Genomic DNA, 6,000 nt, shown 5'->3' on the forward strand with positions numbered 1-6,000 from the left:
AGTTCGTCCGTTCCGCCCGTGGTGGCAACGGCGTCGGAGTTCCGTTTAGGCAAAAAAAAAAAAAAACGGGTTCCGCCTCCGATTTCGGAGGTGGAACCCATGATTTCGGACATATTTTTAAAAAAAAAACTTATCGGAAGATTCATTAAGCCTTTTCCCCTTCCTCCCTTTGGCGGCATGTCGTTTTAGGTCGGGTTTTATGAAAAGCTTCAAAAGCTAGAGAGGATTTGAGAGTTTTGGTTATTGGTTTGAAATTGTGAGGATGACATAAATGTCAAAAGGGTGCGGTGGAAAGTATAACCTTTACGTTATATAGTAATACCCATATTAAACCATGTGTCAACCGTAGGTGTTCGGCCAACGTACAGTAAGGTGGTCGTGTTTGATGCTATCAAAAAAATTAATGGTTCACACGAACTCATAATCAATTATTAAAACATACTTAACTTTATTTTATTTATTTTTCTTAAGAAACTATATCCTCCTAAATCATATCTTTCTCGCCTAACTTTTCTTCCTTTCCAAAAGATTCACCGTGGACTACTGACGAAGATTTGGAGGGCCCTATGCCTCCGGCGGATCCACTCCTATTAGATGGTTTCTGCCTCTCTCTCGGTCATTGGAACTATCCCTACTTTAATAGTTTCGTTTTTTATTTCTAAAAAATTAATTTTCAAAGTGGTTAATTAACACATTGAATTTATTTTTAATTATAAAATTCAACTTAATTAATATAAAATAGACAATAAATTTTTTTAAGTTTATTCAAAATAACTCAATATTACTTTTGTAATCTAATTCTAATTTAATTTTGAGAAGTTTTACATTGTTATGTAAAAATTAGTTCTGAAACACTCATATTATAACATATATATAAAAAAAATTAAACAAGTTCTATTTAGAAAAAATAAAATAATGATTACACATGTTTGTGTAAAATTACCCCTAACGAACAAATCTTATATTAGCATTACGGACGGATAAATATAATTTTTCCGTATGTAATATCTTTATATTCATAATAATTGGGGAAAAAAATGTTATGATCCATACCTAAATTTATCATTGTCATTTTGTGAGATGTGGACCTATCAAATTATAGTGAAAATAAAGTTATTGCCATTATAATGTTATCTTTCAAAAATTGTGATATTAATTATATGTTGTAAAGAAGCATGAAGCATCTTGAAATATAAAACTGGGTTTAATTTATTTAAGAAGAAACAATGTATGAAATGGAAAGCACCAATTCAGACAACTAACTAAAACAAAACATACTCTAACCAAATATATTTAATTTAATTTAATTTTTTTTTTTTGTTATGCTTATGCATTAAAGTAATTTTATAATCCAATAATTTAAGCAACACAAATTCTGGTTTAAAGTACATGAAAAAAAGATTCTCCACGATACAATACTAGAAAACAATATATTTGTATTAACTAATAACATTTAATTAGTGTTACCAGTACTATATTATGAAACTAATAACTTTAAAGTTTATCTTCCTTCTTTTAAAGAAAAAAAAAACTTAATTACTCTATACTTTTTAAAAGAAAGAAGGAGGACAATTTGAAATTTATGCCTTCCATCGGATTTTTTTGTTCCGTTTGATTCGCATATCTACCGTCTATAAAAAGAAATTTATTTATTCATTGTTGAGTTGAACACGAGCAAAAGTCGTTATAAAGAAAACTCATGATCAGTGCAACATAGATAAAGATCTTCGTAATTTTAATAGAATCAATACAGATCCATTTATCTGGAAGCGTTTTGATAATGAAATTTCCACTTTTTTGCCGTTTTAAATTTGTGGAAAGTATTGATATTTTATTTCAATGTATGATTCATTTTTCTTATTTAAGTTCTCCTTCTATGAATTTTCTTACTTCTTGCGACTCTAACCCGAATTTATACAAGGTATTTTTAGGGTGTTGTTATACCTAGTCTCAAATTCCCACCCTTAGCCCCGTGAAATGACGAAATGCCATTTAATGGGTTAAGGGTGGGAAAAGGTTATTTTTTTTGCCCTCGCAATACGCAGGCGTGTGGCTATCACGCCTCACCGTGTGGTCAGGCGTGATAGCCCCACGCCTCACCTTGTGGTCGGGCATGTGGCTATCACGCCCGACCACACGGTGAGGCGTGTAGCTATCACGCCCGACCACACGGTGAGGCGTGATAGCCACATGCCCGACCTCACGGTGGGGCGTGATAGCCACACGCCCGCGTATCGGGGATAAAAAAATTAGTCCTCTATTGAATTAAACCCGTAAATACCTGTTACGTAAAAAAAATTAGTCCGCTGTTGAATTAAACTCGTAAAAAAATTAGTCTGCTATTGAATTAAACCCGTAAATACCTGAATTAACAAAATAAAAATTTAACTAAAATTAACAAAATAAAGATTTAGTTAAGCAAAATAAAATTTACAACAACTAAACTTAACTAAAATTTACAACATAAAAATTTAGTTAAACTAAATTAAACAAATTAAAAATTACAAAAATTTAATTAAATTTAACTAAATTAAAAAAAAGTAAATAAATAATTGCCCATACGCCAAACGAGCGTATGGGCATTACGTCATCACCATTGTGGGGACGTATGAACATCACGCCGCACCACAGGTGACGGCGTATGAATATCACGCCGTAGCCTATGGTGAGGCGTGAGGCTATCACGCCGTCACCTGTGGTGCGGCGTGATGTTCATACGCCGCACCACAGGTGACGGCGTGATCTCCACACACCCCCATGTCCCGATTCTGATTTCGAATAACAGAAAAATCCGATACAAAAAACGTCCAAAAAACATCAAAATCAAACGGAAATACGTATCATAGGTCCCTTTCGTTGATAAATTAGTCCGGAGCTATGTTTTCGTTGATAAATTAGTCCGGATTAGATTAAAGAGAGTTTAGGTTGTTTGAGAGGATTTGAAAATTCTAAAAATTGTCTAAAAGGTATTTCGGTCTTTTCATGGGACTAGAGGTGGGAATTCATGGCTGGGTATATATAGTAATTCACTATTTTTATTTTTCCTTAAGAGAATGATATATGCTTTTATTTAAATAAAAAATAACTTCAAAATGTAAATGGATAAATAAGACCCAAAAAGAAATATTTATACTAGGCTTAATATATAATTTATGTTATCAATTTATCCAGAAAAAAAAAAAATTGATTGACCCTCTAAATTTTCAAAGCGTTCCAATAGTCCATTCAATTTGCATAAAAAGTTCAGTTAACTTCCTGAATTTTCTTAGAATGTAATTAATTAATCATTCGGTTGCAAAAAAAAGTAAGTTGCATGCCGAAGATGTGTTGCATACGCCTTAGAATGTTATTATACAATTCACAGAATAAATTAAAAGCTCATACTTGTTCAACTATAAAACTTTTGTATTCTCTAATATTAGAATCGCATACTCTGACCTTCATCGTTTTACTTTTTTTTAGACGCATGCAATACATCTTCCATATTTAACTTACTTTTTTTTGCAATTGAATGATTAATTGATTGAGTACATTTTATGCAAGTTGAAGGGGTTAACTAGATATTGTATGCAAGTTGAGGAGCTATCTATCGAAACACTTTAAAAATTCAGAAAGTCAATCAAACTTTTTAAACAAGTTTAGGAAGCAAATGATAAATTAAACCTTTATACTATCTATTTTGCAAGTATTATCTTTTATGCTTATGCATGGAGAAGTGATTTTTTAATGTAAGAAAGCAAACTTATGAAAAAAATCCCAATAAGGTGATAATGTATGGGTTATTGATTTGTTGAGAAAGAAAGAATCATAATAATACTAATTTTGAGACCTACATTATTTATTGTCTTATTTGACTCTTGATTCCTATTTGGACCACTTCTTCTAATTAAATATATATACATACATACAGAAAATGACTTGGATATATATACATATTAAATGAGTAGCAGCTACACCATCTTTTTCTTCTTTTCTTATTGTTACATATATAATTGTTTTCAGTATACATCAACAAAAAAAAAAAAAAAATCAATTGATTTGCATTAGAGCCCTTGCACTAAAAACTTTAGATAAATTTGCTAGAAAAAAGAAAAACTTTAGATACATAGTTTTACAATTATCGTTTGTTGATTAAATTCCAATATAACATAAATTACATCAATTTTTTATACATGTTTCAATCTCAAAAAATTTATTCGTATATATTGAATATTTTAAAAATAATACAAAATTTTATTTATCAATTAAATTTTGGGAAAATTACAAAACTGGATCAAATGGGAGGCCCATTTACATATTAAACTCATTTACTAATTCTACTACATATCTAGACTGATTTTGTGTGACTTTCCAAAAATACCCCTGACCTTCCCACTTCCACCACTTGCGAATCGCCGCTCCCTCTATCTCCTTGGTTATGCGAAAAGTTGCTCCAGCATTAATGATTTCAAGACTTTTGATCTTCCTTTCTTCCTTTAAATTGCACGAAATCTGCACCATTTAGTCAAAATCATAATGAATTTCTCTTTTTCATCTCTTCATCTCTTGATTCTGCAACTTCCCAACCCTAGAAAACGAGTAAATGGTTTTTCATCTTCCTGTTCGTTGCTTGGTTTCTTTCTTCTTGTTACCATCAAAGAAATGGTTTTTCTACGTTATTTCCTTCGTTCTTCCCATGTTATCATATTGTTATTGTCGCTTTTGGGGGTGAAAGGGGCGAAAAATGTAAGTATCTGTTTTTTTTTCTGCGTTTTTTCATGAATTCACTTCGCAGTCGATGGTTTCGTTAAGCTTTGCGAAGAGAACGGGCCTGGAAAGTGATGATATACTTCGTGAATTGATGATTTCGCGAAGTTCTACGAAGAGAAAGAGTCTGAAACGTATGGATCTACCTCGCGAATCGATTAGTTCGCGAAGTCTACGAATAGATCCTCACGTTTCAGACCTCGCAGACTTCGCGAAAGCATCGATATGCGACGTAGATAGTCACATTTCAGACCTCGCAGACTTCACGAAAAAATCGATATGCGAAGTAAAATCACCTCTTCCCCTTCACATTTACATTCGCATGCTTCGCTAATTTTCATTTCGCGAAGCCAAAATCGTCCTTTTTCATAACTAACACGGTTAATTTTTTCTGTAGATGGTTGAATACGTAACATTCCTTTCTGGAAGGCGGCGTACTGGGCTGCAGGGGAGATGATTTTCCTTCCTGTATAGGGATGAACTTCCCCAAGATTGACACATTCACTCCTGAAATGATTCGTTAGGAGAGGTTGCGTCAATCTCGGGGTGCACCATGGGACACGTCCATCCCATGGTGCCAATCTTCAAAGTGGACCTAACTTAATCCGGTGCCAATTTTGAAGCGGATGAGTAATCTTGGTGTGCACCGTGCGACACGTCCATACCTTGTGGCAATCTTGTTGTAAATTTTGATAATGTTATGATTTGAATGTTGTTATTGTGGCAATCTTGTTGTAAATTTTGATAATGTTATGATTTTAATGTTCGAATCCGTTGTTGTTTGCCAATTTTTGTTATATACCACTTCGCGTATTAGCTTCAAATCATATCCAGCATTCGCATATGCGAACTAAATTCATCAAGCAAAACAAACTTCAGCTTCGCAGGCTTCGCATATGCGAACTAAATTCATTAAGTAAATTAAAACATTAACTTCGCAGGCTTCGCATATGGGTGAATATGCGAAGTCAGACGGGATGGGCGAGCTCCGCGTAAATATTGAGGGTATTTTTGGAAAGTCACACAAAATCAGTCTAGATATGTAGTAGAATTAGTAAATGAGTTTAATATGTAAATGGGCCTCCCATTTGACCCAGTTTTGTAATTTTTCCTTAAATTTTTGGATAAGTAATTTATTAGGCTTAAATCTATAAACTACACTAGTTAGGTGTTGAAAATTAATGATATTCTAAGCAACTTTAATTTTTAAAAAATTTCGTTTGAGGTCATTTAAGTATTGTTTGGTTAGGAAAG

This window comes from Euphorbia lathyris, chromosome 1 (genome assembly GCF_963576675.1).
Source record: "Euphorbia lathyris chromosome 1, ddEupLath1.1, whole genome shotgun sequence".
NCBI lineage: Eukaryota > Viridiplantae > Streptophyta > Magnoliopsida > Malpighiales > Euphorbiaceae > Euphorbia > Euphorbia lathyris.